Source organism: Galleria mellonella, unplaced genomic scaffold (assembly GCF_026898425.1).
Source record: "Galleria mellonella isolate WM207_F2 unplaced genomic scaffold, CSIRO_AGI_GalMel_v1 utg64, whole genome shotgun sequence".
Classification (NCBI taxonomy): domain Eukaryota; kingdom Metazoa; phylum Arthropoda; class Insecta; order Lepidoptera; family Pyralidae; genus Galleria; species Galleria mellonella.
This window is the reverse complement of record NW_026442133.1, coordinates 1,267,302-1,285,753: the sequence shown is the minus strand read 5'-3', so window position 1 is coordinate 1,285,753 and position 18,452 is coordinate 1,267,302. Positions and strand designations below refer to the sequence as shown.

General features: G+C 31.0%; 1 long non-coding RNA gene across 1 annotated transcript; it reads right to left on the bottom strand.

Moving 5' to 3' along the window:
- Positions 1–200: 200 nt before the first annotated feature.
- LOC128201853 (uncharacterized) lies at positions 201–5,314 on the bottom strand. The gene is made up of 3 exons (XR_008253468.1): positions 5,271–5,314; positions 4,813–4,880; positions 201–238 (listed from the first exon to the last, which is right to left on the bottom strand). It is a non-coding gene; the product is annotated as an uncharacterized LOC128201853 (long non-coding RNA).
- Positions 5,315–18,452: the final 13,138 nt, after the last annotated feature.

Genomic DNA, 18,452 nt, shown 5'->3' with positions numbered 1-18,452 from the left:
CGTGACAAACGTGCATGATGTTAGTCAATCACGCACGGGGTTTTTGATCACCATGTAATTTTAAAGACTACATTTAAATAAACACACATTAATAGAGATTTAATGACCATGGCTTTTAATGACATATAATTTTACACATTGTACATTTAAATAAATACACATAATGTCAACAGAGATTTAAAAGAGTAACTGTTGAATTTCTTGCGGGATATTCTCAACAGATAACAACTTTCTGGACCTGAAAAAAATGACGATTTAAAAGTGAATTTTGAATAAAGATGATTTAGATTAGAATTTAAAAGAGTAACGGTTAAGCTTCTTGCGGATTCTTCTCTGCAGATAAGATTACTCTGAACTCTGCAGTAGATTCATAAAAAGGAACGATTTAAAAAGAGCTTGTAAACAAGATTGATTGAGGGAGAGAGACTTCGTACAAAAGTCGTTTGCTTGGGCACCTCTGTCCCATTCGTGTTTCCACCATGACGCAGTTGTGTTTGCATGGCTTTTTTTCAGTTTGAACGATGGGATATGGTAGTGAATTTACAGAGTACCTACAAAGGAATAATATCTGACTCCTGAGCAATGGCAACACATGGGGAGTATCATGGGCGAAACAGTATACACTGTTATGTTCATGGTACTTCTCATGTCTATAGGCGCCCACTACGGTTACCACTTCCCATCAGGTGGGCCGCCAGCTTGTTCGCCATTCTAAGTTGAATAAAAAAAAATAGAATAACAATAATTTTAATTCGAATTCGTGAAGATGATTGGAATGAATTTTCTCTTATCTACTATTGACTCTATATCTACTAGTGACTAAACTACATAAAAGTAGGGGAAAATGCGGAAAACACAAACAGTGAATAATTAATTCCGAACGCGATAACTTTAATATGTTAGAAAGAAATTAAAATTTTTCATTTACCTTCATTTTAAAAACTGCTACATCTAGTGATAAATGGCAAGTTATAAATATCTGATGCACATTGAAATCTCGATATGAATATTTAAATTTTTTGGGTGTTTTAGATGTAACGATGTGATGTGATGATGATTTGAAAAGTAAATCGATTTGGTTTTATTTCTATAAACAGTATAATTGTAAAGTTTACAGACTGAAACATCTATTAACTAAAGGTTCTGTTTACAGTAAGTAACACTAATAATAATTAACAGAAGTTCTACAACGTTCCATATTAGCCAGTAATCGCCGACCGCTATACAGTCAACGCATATTTTGTAACACGTATTTCACCTTGAAATAAAGCATTTTCATGCAAATTAATAGATCGCTACTTGGAGCATAGTGTGTCCGCACCGTAGCGGAATTTCCGCTACGGTTATCCAATAGCCACAAGTAGATGTCAAAGAGCGTAGTGACAACAGCTATCGGTCCAATTATATTGTCACTACATATATTAGGTACAATATGTATCACTCCTTTTTACTTGTTATATATTTTAATATATAACAAGTAAAATGAGCTAGGAACTAATAAACTAAACTAACTAAACTAAATACCAATGTGGTGTTTATATAAAATATTATAACAGTCATTATTGTTTTATATCGCTTGCCTATACTTATATTACAGAGAGGGAAGATTTTAGTTTTTTTTTGTAATATATAATCTCAAAAACTATTCAACAAATTTTAAAAATTATTTTACCTACTTAGAAGCTTACATTATCAGTGAATACTTTCTTTCGAAAAGTCTATCTACTCGTGTGAAGTCAGGACGGATGCTTGGGCACCTCTGTCCCATTCGTGTTTCTACTGTGAAGCAGTTGTGTTTGCATGGTTGTGTTTCAGTTTGAAAGGTGGGATATGGCGTGAATTTACAGGGTACAGAGGAATAACACCTGAGTCCTCAGGAATGGCAACGCATGAGGGGTATCATGGGCGAAACAGTATGTGTGTATACTGTTATATCCATGGTACTGCTCATGTCTATAGGCGACAGTTACCACTTTCCATCAGGTGAGCCGTCAGTTTGTTTGCCATTCTAAGTCGTATAACCCTTTCTAATTCGAATGACCATTAAAATATTAAATTGTGTTTAGTTTTTGTTCTAAGACTGCAGGATACTTCATCGTGTATAAAAATAATAAATTCATCTACCAGCTGGCAGTCGCTAACGGCTTTTTTGTTTAAGTTGTTGCTTCTATTTATCAACTTGACTGAGAGCTTGCAAGTTTGTCTCGAGTTAGCAAACTGCATTAGTGTTTAATAGCTTTTCTTGTAGTTAATGCGGTATTACGATCTCGTACTGAAGTTATAATAAGTATATAATACACATTTCAATCGACTTTAAACGATTCCAAAAACGAAATAAGTGTATGATTTGTGTGCATTTTTTTTATAATTTGTAAAAACGTAAAATATTTTTGTTATTGATTTTTTTTTTAATTAATAGGTTTACTTCCTTATTTTTATTAAAATGTGTTTAGTTTTGTAAAAAGTATCTTAAATTATTTTCATAAGCTGAAGTACATTATAAAACTTTACCTTTCACATAAGTATTGCAGATAATCTTGACAATTCTAATGATGCATTTACTCGCACTTGCTTTGCATAAAGAAAACCTTCTCAAATGTATACATTTTATGAAATTATCGGAACAAACCACTGCAGTTCTTGTATAACCTATATATATATATATATATATATATATATATATATATATATATATATATATATATATATATGAAATATATAGAAACTACTTAGGTTGTTATATAGTATTTATATATTGACATACCATAAGAATCCTTTCAAAACATATCCGTATTATCTCATTTTCTTAACATAACACATATTATGAATCGTATCTTAGGAACCTTTCTTGTAGTTTACTGAAATCATTGTCCACTATTGAACATACACCTCTTGCATAGATACCGCCTATACTAACTAACTTTTTACTACCATGCCACGCGAGGTAGACTTTGGAAAAAAACCGTCTTTACTTTTATTTCACTCATGTTTTTGTCATGAAACAGCTATGTTTGCATGCTGGGTTTCGGTTTGAAGACTGGGGCAATAAAATTAAAGAATACAGAAGTATAACATAGTAATTCTCAGGAATGACAACGCATAAGGAGTACTTTTTCTTCTTAGCCTTTTTCCATATCTATTTGGGATCAGCATATGTTTTATTCTTCCATTTATCACTATTTACAGTGGTCTCACTAGTCACTCCCTTCCTGTTCATATCATCTTTCACATAGTCCGTCTATCTCTTTTTGGGTCTTCCTCTGCACTTAAACCATCCACATACATACGTAATACCTTTCTTATTACATTCTCTTCTTCTCTACGCATCACATATCCATACCATGACAAACAACGCATGAGAAGTGCCATGGGCATACATTACTAGTGTATTCTCAATATCCAAGGCACTAATTATGTTTATAGGTGACAATTATCATTTTTTATCAGGTGGACTGTCGACTTGTTTGCAATTCTATGTATCATAAAAAAATACTAAAGCAATGGAGGAACAGAGGTCAATTTATTTAGGTATCTATCATTGTGAGGTTACTGCCTATAGTTACCATGCTTGATAAGCGAGTTGGTGACCGCAGTATGGCATATAATGTTTCAAGGGGATACCGCTATTCGTCCCTGGACTATTTATGTTCCCTTAGTCGCCTTTACGACACTCGCGTGTAGACATATACCTATTTTGTGCCGAGATCACGCTGGCTACAATACTCAAATAATATCTTCACACTACACACATTAGTTATATTTATACCTAATAAAAAAACGAGTACTGCTTATTATATATATATATATATATATATATATATATATATATATATATATATATATATATATATATATATATATATATATGTATATGTATATTATTGTAACCTACATTTGGATCAAGAGCATGTCATTCCAAGTTGATTAAGGTCGAAGGTTGCGTTGTAATTTAGCCGTTGTTTTGACAAAGTCCCTATCGTGTTTGCAATACATTACCTCGTCATAATCATCTTTCGGTAATTCTGGTTGATGTTTGTATTTTGTTGAAATAAACCATTTTTATATGGGCCATAAGGTTTCTTTTTAATATGTATATTGCGTTCTCGAAATTTCGCGGTATTTGATATATAATTATCACATATACATAAAATGAAGAGAAAATCTCGTACCTTTTCGTCATTTTTAATTATGTACACACGTAATTTTGTATTTGAGGAGAAGCTACAAAACGTCACTTCCACTCGGCGTCCTATTCTGACATTATCATGTTTGCTCGTTTTAAATTCTTACAACTGGGTCTGTAATTTTGTTTTAATTACGTTTCCCTTTATTTTTTAACTACGAGTAGTAACAACTGCATTCGCATTTCCATGGTATTGATTTATCATAATTATCATCAATATCATCATATAAACTATTAGCTGTCCACTGCTAAACATAGACTGCCATAAGGATCTGTTCTGGTCTATGTATTGATTAACCAAGAAAACTAGTATTCTATTCGTTCATCATGCCTCCCACCAAATTGTTTATAATTACTCCTCTCCATCCCAAGGTTGCCTGAAAGAGATCGCTCTTAGCGATAAGATCGCCCATTGTTTTCTCATTGTGATTATTTCTTGTAATTATTTATATTTATAATAAGTTTACTATCGTAATCTTTTGGAGGAAACAATAAAGAGTATCTATCTATCTATGTTCTTATCTATTCTAAATACTACGTGTAAGGGGGAAGGGATTCTAGTAACGCGGTTGTTCCTGAAAACCATCATGGTTAATTCTTATTGAGATCATCTGGATGGACTAACTGACCTGCTTTTTCATTTTCAACCAGTCAGCGTATACCGTTAGCGTAGGCGGGATTGCCTATCCATTATCATCTATAAAAAAAATACTACATGTATTGTTTGTGACAGTTGATGTGAAAATAGGAAAACAAGTAGTGGACAGTAATAGTATATCATGGAATGTAAAGATAAAGAATGATTCAATAAACAATAGAAATAAAGGGACATTTTAGAATAAAATAATAAAATTTTATTAATAAAAGAAATACACGTTGTAGACAATATATCTTCCATGATAATAGGTTAAGTCGTTAAAGCAGCTAGAATATATGACAATGGTCTGAGGTTACAAGTCAAGCCACTAATAGGTTCTCACAAATAGAATCCTAATATCCAATTCGGCCTTTGAAGGCGCTTCCAGTTTGTTCAGTAATATCTCTACTGTGATTATTAAGTATTTTATTTATGCCTATATGCACTTACGTAGTCGATATAATATTTAATTCCATCATATACACATCACAAGCATAATTTGACAGAATTTGAAACAGGCAGAATTAAGCTAAAGAAAATTTCGTATTTGAAATTAATTCTACATTTAATACACAAAAAAAATTAAAATAATTATAATCATAGCGATCAACATTATCGTTCATCTAGAATTTAAATTCCGAACACTCACATTCTACAATACTTATCTAAATGCTCGTTGCTTGCCGTTTCATTCCACGTAAGTTGTAAAGCGAGGCAACAAAGGACTGAGATAACTATGCGGATGGACTGCATCGGATTACTTCCTTCCTGGATGAAGTAGAGGAACGTGACGACGTGTCTGATACTTTGTTTACCTACACTTGACTTTATTTCCTTTACACGTCTGAGAATGTTAGTATAATATGAAATAATTTATACAATAAATTTTCGTCATTTATTCCTTATTGCCTACATAATATGTAATTCTATATAAATAAAAATCAATCGTAGAAAATATGTAAGCGCAACACTTTATATCGGCTGCACGGATTTGGTTAAATATTTTTTGTTGTATTTGTAATTGACAGAACAAGTTTTGTATAAGAGGAAATATTTAAAAAATCGCACGGAATAAATTTGATAAATTTGAGTTAAAAAAGGAATTTCATTAATACGTGCGAAATCGTGACAAGTAGCTAGTTTATAATAGGTACTAAATTTGACGAAAAAAATTGTAATAATAAGACAAGGAAAAGTTTGCACAAAAAGTATTAAAAAGGGCTATTAATATTCAAAATATTATACTTATACAGCATAGCATGCATAGCACGATAAATCGTCGATCAATTTTGTATCTTTCTTAAGTAAAACACACAAATAATATATGCAAAAAAAGCGGACTCTTTTTCTTTTTTCTCCAAAATAATTCACATAAACCTCTTTATTTCATAATATTCTGACATTCTAGTTACTTTATCATAAAGAAAAAAGAAATATCTGTTATTTTTTATGAATAATTACCTAATTATGTGCAAAGTCATATATTAAAATGCATACCATTTTCTTCCTTACTTATCACTTCGCATTTATCATCTATTTTATTGCTTATTTTGTAAATAGCAAGAAAATAAAATAAGAAAATATTTATAACATAAATATTTATATATAATATGATATTATTAACTGAGATTATCTCTAAATATACTTTCTGGTTGTTACACGAAAATAATTTTATTTCTTGCACAAACTTAAGATGGATTTATCAAACTCACACGGTTATTTATTACAATGAAGATTGAATGCAACCCTCATCTCACTTTTAACCTCAAAAAATGTTGTATCCACTAATATTGCAAATGTGAAAGTTTATAAAGATATTCATAAGTTTAAAGGTTTGGGTGTTTGCTACTCAATCACGCCTAAACGGTTGGACAGGTTTGGATGGAATTTGGTATACTGATGGACTACGCAGGTAACTGTTTATTATAAGTTTATTTACATATACAAAGTTGTATATTACAGCTAGTAAATAAATATACACCAATAAAGATTATTAAATTGAGACTGATCACCAAAGTATACAGAGTTATGGGTACTTAATGACTAATAGATTTAAAATATATATACATACTATAACATTATAGAAAACACCGAAATTAATACAAATAAATATACGTATTAATACAAATATGTATATTTTGTGAGTATCGAACCAGAAACTATTGGTAGATGAGGCAAATACCACCAACCAAAGTCGAATCATTTACAGAATCTAGATACTCTTGGCGTTTTGCGACGTTTCTTCACTTACCCGCACATTATCATCATTATTGTCTAGATTTTTTATATGCGACTTAGAATAGCAAACAAGCTGACGGCCCGCCTGATGGAAAGTGGTATATATATATATATATATATATATATATATATATATATATATATATATATATATATATATATATATATATATATATATATATATATATATATGTAGTTCTCTACACACTGTACTCACGGTATTCATACTACATTTAAACAAATTATCGCATGACTTAAGTGTACCAATCACTAACTTTCGTGTTACATACACTGCTACCGCTAGGGGGAGGCTTACGTTCAGCAGTGAATAGTTAAAGACATCACATAACATGACGATGAAGATGTCGCGTTAACTCCCGATTGTCAATTTAAATATCTAGGCTATTATTGTATTGATATATTGTTACATATGTTAATATTTCTAATGATTAAATTTAATACGGTTTAACTCTCTCTCTTTTTTATGCAATTTAGAATGGCAAACAAGCTGGCAACCCACCAGATGGAAAGTGGAAACTGATAGAAACTTTATTAGACATTCAATTGTATAAAAGAAAAAATAAAATAAAATAAATGTTCTGTATTAAAATATATGTGACATGTACTAATAAATGGTGGTTAATATTGGTACAACGATAGTAGCTAGAGTTCGTGATAAGTTCTTTAGATTCTGAGGACTTTGGTGAAGTTATGAATGCATTGCGTATTTTCAATAGACGTCAACAAGAAGAAGGTTCACAATTCTATTGTATTTCTTTTTATTTGTTACCTCATAGCTACATCAATTGAAAGGCTATATCTATAGATTGATCCAGTATTCAGTAGTTTAGTTTTAAATTTAAAAAAAAAATGTTTTATTCTTAATTTATCTGCATTATACTACATTATTTATTTTACATGTGAATCACAAAATAGATACGATTAATGGTACCAATGTTTTTTCAGTGACTGCAGTATTTGTATAGATTATTTTGCTCACGATATAATTGGAAATAGAAAATGCAAGAAGGTTATTTACCTTAATATTATTAGTTTTATTAACTAACCAGAGGGAGACTGCACAAAAATCGTCTGCATAGGTAGATGCCTTTGTTCCATGTATGTCGCTGCTGTAAAACAATTGTGCTTGCATGAAATTACAACGTATGGAGTCAGACGTAACACCTTAGTCCTCAAGAATAGCAATTCGTGAGGAGTACCATGAGTATTTTGAAATATATTTTGCATTGAAATATTTTAGTTTATACATTTTTAATTCTTAAAACTTTGAAGGGGCGTGCCATGTTATTATAGACAATCTATACTCGTACATATACTGTCCAAAGAGGGAAGAAAGGGATTGCTTACCTATGAGTTTGACGTTTATTGTTTGAGCCGCAGGCGAGGGCTTCGACTTACATGCATTGAGAATAATTTCTCACGAGTGATACATAATCTTTTATATATATATTACATCTACGAGGAAATTATAATAAAAGTCTATTTTATTGTTATCATTAAAGTTTTCGCAAATGTCGAAAGTTCTATTCCTATTTTTATATTTTAACGAGCAAAAAAGAATTCGCATGTTGAACATTTTCTCTTGTTCCATCGATACTTTTTAAATATTATTCATATCTTCAATAAGCATTTTAATTTAATTTTAATACTATTTTACTGACAATATTAACCGCGTACTATTGGGGGGAAAGGGATTATTAGTAATGAAGACTGAGAATCCCATTGCTAGCAATATGCCCAATTAGGTCGACCTCCTCGTGGTTCTCCCTGGAAACTATCATGGTTAATTCCTGATGAATTCATCATGATAGGGTAACTGACCTGTTTTCATTCTCATCTATCACCCTTCACTGGTGCTCCGCCAGTATATCCCGTTAGCGCAGGCGGGGTTACCATACCATTTTCACCCATAAAAAAAAACCGCGTACTATTATAATTAAATTAATTTATTATTTTAATTGGTAATCAATTTTTTTTCATTTCCGTGCATCAAATTTTCATTTGGATGTATAATATAGTTAATAATATATTTTAATGGAATTTATAATACCTACCTTTGTTTTAAACATGTAATATTTTTTCTATATTGGGGATGAAAGTCTAGCTATCCATTGATAACAGTTCCTTGTTACCTTCATATTTATCTCGTAATAAAAACATTTGTCAATTAATGAGTGATTAAATAATGAATAATTAAATTATTTGTCTTCAGTGATTTTTTTGTCAGTAATGATGTTTAAAAATTGTCAATTCTCACAACAATTCATAAATATTCTACTACAGAGCACGAATAATCTCCCTGTAAAGGCCTCCTTTTGTATTATTATTTTATGTTATTATATATATATATATATATATATATATATATATATATATATATATATATATATATATATATATATATATATATATTGTTCTTTGTTACCTTAGTTGCCTCATCATGAGGATGAAAAGGTCTGTAACACCTTAAAATTACTCTCACTCTGTCACCACACGGAAGTATACCGGTTTTCCATTTAATAATTTCCCAGTTATTACTGGCTTCACACAAATTTATAACAAGTTAACATGAAAGTAAGTTTGTAACGTAATCAACACATGACGGAGCCTTTTAGCATATAAATTTAGTTACACTGTTCACTAGCAACGCAAAATGGTGTTTAACCTTTTCAATCTTCTGATTTTAAATTATTATATTTAATTTTATGTAGATATATTTATATACACACATGCACAGGCACACTCATATACAGAGAGAAAGAGAAAGAAACACACACGCACGCACACCACACGCATACACACAGGTACACAGATACACAAATACACACTCACATGGATATTTAAATAAATTTTTTATGGTTAGTAATTTTGATTAAGTAATCCACATATCGAGTTGAATATATATATATATATATATATATATATATATATATATATATATATATATATATATATATATATATAACTATTTTGTGGAGGTCTATATCGCTTATTTACTTAGAATTATTTTGTTTAATTCCGCTATCATTAGTATGTGTGCGACTGCCAACACTTGAAGACTGACTACTGTTATTATTACCAGTTCTACAACCTTCCATATTAACCATCAGTACCCGACTTCCATTTCGTTCACGCACGTTTTGTGACACGTGTTCATATCTAAACGAGGCATCTTCAGGCAAATTATTACATCGCTGCTCGGAGCATAGTGTTAACCGTTTTGCATAGTTAAATGTTCAGTTATTAACAGTGTGAGTACTTTGGGTGGGTACACACACATATGTATGTATAATTACTTATACGGTAAATATTTTTTTATGGTAAGCAATCCTGATTAAGTAGATTATGTATATTTTATATTAAAAAAGGTTAGGTAGTCAATATGGTATTAGAATAAATATAATATATTATACAATATACTAATCGATATACTTTTTATAGTAAAATAGGCTTTATTGTTAGTAAATAAGGTATTAACTATATAAAGAGATATCAGTTCTAAATTGTTCCGGGAAACTGTGACGTGCACAGAAATTTTTAAAAGGGACGCTGCTGCCTCTCCTCGACCATTTAGTTTCCTTAGTTCCCTCTTAAGACACACACGAGAAAGGAATGGACCACCCATTCTATACCGGGACCACACGGCCACATAATACAATTATGTAAAATTCCACAGATGTAATATTTTCACAATGGCCGCTGCCATAAAATGGCGGATGGTGTATATTTTGTCATACTTGTTATTATAGGTATTAAATGAAAGACCTTGAAGAGAACGTTAAAATAAATGATAATAAATAGCTACATGGCCATAAGATGGGAGATTACTACATAAAAACTTATTTTTTTAAACTATTTTCAAACAAATTCGTTATAATCGCTTGTACTTACTAAACATATGTCTATATTGGTCAGGCCTCAGTTCAAACACGCACCGCATGATTTAGTCAAAGAGAAGTGTCTTACTCTGTGAAATGTTGCTCAAGTTGCCAACGCGTTACGAATACTAACGGTCCATGTAAATGTTGTTTCTGATATTTATATCTCCAAGTTCGGCCGTTCGTAAGACGGTACTACGGGTGTTGGCACTTGTAGCCGGCTACAGAGTTAGTGCCGTAAATCATACCTGTTTTGGAACTTTTTATGTTCGTGGATTAATGGAGTATTCGTCGCGCGTGCGAGATACACCAAGGGTCGTTAATAATGCGAACAATGTGTTACATTATAGGTACACTGTTTTTTTTATAGTCCAATAGAATACTACGTCGTAAATACGCATGCTTTTATTCCATTAAGAAGTGGTATTTTTTATATTTTCATAATTAACCTTTTTCTTTCATTCATATATAGTATTTTTTTTAGAGAAAAAATATTGTTAAATAAATCTATAAATAAAAAATAAACAGAACGTGTCAATAGAAGATGTACTTTGAATGCATAAAACATAATAATTAAAAATCCATAAAAAATATCGACTTCAATTGTGACAGAACAAGTTATTTACTTTAAAAGTTAAACTAATTATAATTTAACTTATTACTATTACTGATTTTGATAAAAAATTAATGGAACTAATCTGTAATCCTTACGTATAAAAAAAATCCAAATCGGTTCAGAACTGACGAAGGTATGAGGTAACAAACATAAAAAAACACCACCGAAACAAGAACCTCTTTCTTTTTGAAGTCGGTTGAAAATATAAATAATCGAACCAGTATTTATATGTATACAAATAGATTATTTAATTAAAAATATATATATATAAGTAAAATTAATGTCATTATTTAATTTTCAAATAAACGATGTTCGTAGAAGTACAAGTGAGTAGAAAAAAAAACTTATGCCTCAGAAACGGAGGCCTAACAGCGTTACATCAGTCGATTAGTGATCACTGATGGATAAGAAACTTGCTCGAAACGACGAGATCATCATCATCATACTAACCATTAATACTGTCCACGAATATAGGCCTCTTCCATAATGGGGGATTTTGCCAGTAGTTATTACGTTTGACAGGCGGGTTGGCAACAGCAGTTAGGCTTTGGTGACTTTTCAAGCGAGACGCTGCTGCCCTTCCATCGACAATTAAGTTACCTTAGTCGCTTTGTACGACATCCACGGGTAAGGAAAGGGTGGCCCACTCCATACCAGGATCATACGGTAAGATGAAGCATTGAGATGTCTCAGGTGAATTGTTATAGTTTAACTAAATTATAGCGTTATTTCTCGTCTCCTATGAGTATTTGTTTATTTGAAAATTAATTCTAAATATAATTCCCGGTTTGCGTTGTGAGTTTATTACAAAACATCATTATTTCGGTTATAATGATTAAAACTAAACATAGTATGGTTGAAAACTGATCATATTAATTATATTAATATGTAATAACATAAAGCATAGAATATGTAATAAAGCTTATTAGACGAGAGATGAAAAGTTAATTAACTCCCATGCAGCTTATTTTAGAATTTCCAAATGATACGTTCAGCTTGAAAATCCTCATTAATATTATAAATGTTAAATGGGAGTTTGTTCGTTTACTTGTTATCTCTTAGCTGTTGAATCAATTGTTATAAAATATAGTATATACGTAGTATTTTGAGAGAGGAGGTCTTAAGCTACTTTCTATTCGGATCTAATAATAGTAAATATCTTGTAAGAGGCAAGAGCAGCGTTCCTCTTAAAATATCACCAAAGCCTAACTGCGGTTGCCAACTCATTTGCCAAGCGTAGCAATCACTGGCAAAACTTCCCTTATGGGAAAGAACTATGTTCAATAATAGGTAGTTAACGACTGATATCGATACTTATAATAAATCTGTAGAGAGGTCAATTCTGTACATGAAATATATTTCCAAAATAACTATCAGGGGGTAATTAGTGATCGATACTGATGCCTAAAATTCTATCAGTAAAATTTTTGTCTGTCTGTCTGTATGTTCGTTATAGAAACAAAAACTACTCGACGGATTTTATCGAAACTTAGTGCAATTATTCTTCATACTCATGAACAGGTTATAGTATACTTTTCATCACGCTACGATCAATAGGAGCAGAGTAGTGAAGGGAAATGTTAGGAAAACGGGAGAAGTTACTCCATTTTTAAGATTCCGTCGCGTGTGCAGCTTAATGGGCACTTTTTAAAATGTTAAAATGTTCACCCGTGCGACGCCGGGAATAAATATAAAGCTAAAATCCTTCCCTTAAAGTCATTAATCCATTAGTATGTTAATGAGGGGGTTTTGCCAGTAGCTGCCACGTTATGTTCAGCATATATAGGCGACGGTTACCACTTTCCATCAAGTGGGCCGTCAGCTTGTTCACCATTCTAAGTTGTATAATATATATATATCTTATGTCCAGCAGTGGACAGTTAAAGGCTGATATGATGATAATGATGATATTAATGAATGAAGGTGGAAAAATGCACTGACACTAACAGTATACAATGGCGGACCATCAGTGGATGATGAAACGGTGAGGATGAAGCTAGGTCAGTTGTTCTAACACGACAAATTCAATAGGAGTCCACCACGATGGTTTCTAGGGAAAACCACGCGGAAGTCTACTTGACAAAGCATATTGCGATGTGAAGTAGTGTTCCCATTAGTAATAATGCCTCCTTCCTCTCATGTCCAGTACTTAGGATACTAATGGGTTGTTTAAGATAAAAATAAAATACTGTTTAAAATATTATTTATTTTTTTTATTTAAATTTGCAAGCTGCGTTATACTTGCAAGTACTAAAATGTAAACAGTCTCTAAAACTTCAGCTCTTACAAGTTGAATCGATTTTAAGAGTCAAGCACAAGTTTTAGAACATCTTGTTTACAGTTTAGTTTGGCAACAAAATTTGAAGTGCTTCTACAGTTTACATTTTAAGTAGGTAGAATTTTTCAAATAGCTATAATAATTACGAGATTATCACAATATTTGTTATTATTTCTAAAATATTGTATATTTTAATAATTTTGAAGAAACTCAAACATTTTTAACAACAGTTTAGATATTCTAATAAAAGGATTTAAAAAAAAAAACAATAGAAAAGGACGTTCTTTACTCAATTACATATGTTTTAATGGCTAACTAAACGTATTTGAATGAAATTTGGTACATAGACAGACCATATCCTAGATTAACATATAAACTACTATTTTTCCTTTATAAACAAATCACGAGATACTGTTAATCTTGAATATAATATCATCTGAATATTGAGAAAAGATATTGAAATTTGGTACATACTACATTACCTGAAAAGTGCTCTTTCCCCTCTGTGCGAAGATTATCCTAGTAATACAATTATTATTATACATAAACAAATACACTTATATAAAACATACAACTATATAAATACCAAACCAACACAATAAAACGGAACTGACTCACTACTCTACCATCATACAACTTATAAATAATACGGGAGGTAGTTGTCAATGTTTCTGGCTAGTCTAGTCAAACTATAAGGAAATTTATATTTAAATACCCACATTGAACTGAGAATGTACCTTAGGCTAAGTTTATAAGAAATAAAGATATATTATTATTATTTTCATATAAACTTTATTGTCGCGCTAACACAGTTTGTGGAGTGTATTTGTAATATGGAGTATGTGTGTTTTGTATTAGATCGTACTTGTGTGCTAGGTTTTTGTGAATAATGTTAGCTACTTGATCGTGTCTGTGCTTGTACTCTGTCTATACTATTGCCTTGCATGAGCCAGTAATGTGTTGAATTGTTTGTGGAGAGCTATTGCATTTTCTACATGTATCAGAGGTGAGTGTTTTTTTAATATATTTCTGGTAGTTTCTGGTCTCAATGACTTGATCCTGTATAGCTATGATGAAATTATTATTATTATGTAATTTGTGGATTAAATGTTTTAAATAATAAAATATTTCCTTTTTGTAATATTAGTATAGGTAAACAATAAAAAATTAATACTCTATACAAGACTGATTTAATTTTAAATATATTGTGTTGAAATAGAATATTTCTCCAAATGAATTCAGCATAACTTCTCTGTAAGTACATACATCTATAGTAAGTTAAGAACTCGTAGTTATAATATAATATATATACCAGAGTAAAGTCACTTTCAAGAGGAGCCAAGTTATTCGAGAATATTCTAAGGAATCTAATACATAATATTTATATATCATGAATTCTGTGGGATCACAACAAAAACGAAATTTAAAGTTTCAGATTCTGTTACTTGTGAAGTAACAAAGTTAGCTGTTCAAATAAATATGTTGTCGAATAATTTAACTTTAAACTTATTTAAAAGTTAAACACTAAATATTTTATGTTGTTTTTCAATTTGTTTATATTATTTATTTATTATTTGTTTTTACATTAAAAATCCATCAAAAGAAAATTAATTAAAACGTTCATCTCTTTTGGTTCAATGTGAAGTAATCAAAATCGGTCAGCTTTTTCTTTTTTTATGCCACTTTTTGGTGTTGCAGGTTATATCTTATACTGATAGTATCCTAAGAAGAAAATAAAGTCTTGTAATAAAGCAAGTATTGAATATAAATGCAGATGAATGTAAAAGGAGGGGATGATCAAAGAAAATATGGATGGACGACGTGAAAGATGATATACATGACAGTAGAGTGAACCCATGATTATTGCCAGGTGAAAATAGGTAATAATTTTAATAAATTTAGTAAACTTAACATGATTTTGTTAAAATTTACACTAAATGGATGTTTATTCTTTACTATATACAATAAAGTATGGTTACTTTATAAAAAATATTACTGAAAGTAAGGGTTGCCAACATCTAAATTTTTGTTCTAGATGACGACGATGTAGTGACAAGAAATTGGTTTCTTTTGATAAAACCTGCACTAAATGGAAGTTTATTCTTTTTTTATATACAGCAACAGAGTGTTGTCTATAAAAAAAGCCACAGGTAAGATTTCCAGCAACTAACAAATCTAGGTTGCTGCTAAATAAGAACAGGCAACCCGGGTGAATTATATTTTAGATTATCTTTGATCTAAATGCAAGTTTCATAAGCAATAAGCAGCGGGATCTTAGTCTACTAGGATTCCAAATAATTGTATAAAGGTAATATTATAACAATTGTAAATTACTTTCAAAAGAAGATTCTCAATTTGTCTATTTTTAGGGTTTCATCTCAAAAAGGTACAAAGGAATCTTTATGTGCGACTTCATCCGTCCGTCTATCCCAACATTAATCTCAGCAACTACTAACGAATTTATTAGCTTCATCATTTATGAAACGATTTGAAAAATTTTTTCCAAATCGTCCATCTGTAAGTATATACTTACAGATGGACGACTCCACAGAAGTTTTATCAAAATCTGTTGAGCAATTTAGTTCGAAAATGAAAATAACTCTTATTGCCACGAAGTTGGTTGCTTTTATTGAACACAATCTTAAATTATATTTATTAATCAAAATAACATTTATATTGAATCACAATTATAACACTATACTACTAGTGGAACGTTATTACCATAATGGTGAATATATAATATTACATTCAGTGAGTGCCTTTTGATGCAATCGAATTGCTATGAATTCGAATAAACATCTAGTTTAAGCAAATGTGACGTCCATTTGAAATCTATTCGATATGATTTCTATTCGATCTCAAATCGATTATGTCAAAAGTGTATGCAGATTAAGATACGTGAACATTTTCGATTGGAATACGACATAATTTAGGTAGCTTTGAAATCATGTTTATTCAAGACGTTAAACTCTGTACGAAATATTCATCTCATGATTTACATATGCCCTAATTTACGTTAATAGAATTAGGGTCTGTTTGTAGCTTATTTTATTGTTCTAAACCTTTATGATGATTATCACGATATCAGACGTTAACTGTCCATTTTTATAGGCCTCCCCCTATTGGGGGATTTTACAAGTAGTTGCCATACTTTGAATGGCAACTGCTTGTGGATTGGCAATAACAATTAGGCTTTGGTGATATTTTAGTGGGACGCTGTGGCCCATCCCTCGATCAGTAACCCCTTAGTCGTTTCTTACGATATCCACGGGAAAGAAAGGAGTGGCCTATTCTATGCCGGGATTATACGGTGAATTTTAAACCTTAATAATATTAAAAATGTGAAAATTAATTTGTTATCTCATAGTACTTTAACGGTGTAACCAATCGCTGTAATATATGGTATATATATTATATACTATATGAGACGATGATAAGGGACAGTATTGTATTGTATTGTAAAATCTTTATTGTACATAATTCAGATTGAACACTGATAAATGGTTTAATATACAATGGCGGATTTATCCCATAAAGGGATCTCTTACAGTCAACCTTTAAGAAGCTGAAAGAAAACTGTAGAATGTATAAGGGTAATAACCGTACAACTAAAGATAAACTAAATAATACCCAGTAAAAAAATTAAATATATAAAACAATAAAAACAGCTCTATATACCTACATATGTAAATAATAAAAGTACATGAATAATAACATTAATACATAAATAAATAAACACTTATATACATAAATACATATATATACATACATACACACATACACATATCTACACACACACACACACACACACACACACACACACACACACACACACACACACACACACACACACACACACACACACACACACACACACACACACACACACACACACACACACACACACACACACACACACACACACACATATATATATATATATATATATATATATATATATATATATATATATTTACTTTTTATCCCAGTTAGTAAACTAGTCATGATATAAACGAAAGGTAAAACACATTACATCACTGTCATTATAATGCAGTTACATTTACAAAATACCGTCAAAGAATTTTATTAGATAACATAATTACAATATTAAAATAGTGCAAACGACAGTACTAAAACTGGCTGCAACAACAACTCTTATCAAACTAGGTTAAAATACCGGTTTCATCAGAAACAGCGAACAATATTCAAAAACCCGTTTCAACTCTTGCTTTGAAGAGAAATTGCAAAGGGAGCTACGATAGACGTCAGCCGAGCGCATTGTTTTCGCTAGACTCTCATTTTGCAGCGGTAGGAATAGCTATATTTTTTTCAGCTTTTTAACTTTCAAGATAACGCCGGTCAGTGTGTTCTTGTAAGCGCCAAGTTCCTCGAAACAGTTTCTGGAATAAAAACGGCTATTTTACACGTTATGTTGAAATCAGGGTTTCTCAAAGTGGGGTAAATGTACCATTTGGGGTACATTATTTAAAAGCAGGAGGTACGCGACAAAATTTAGGCAATGATTTATGTGAGAGAGAATGTTCACACCTGGTCATATTAAAGACGAAATACTCGTATAAGATTTGAAAGAATGCTGATCT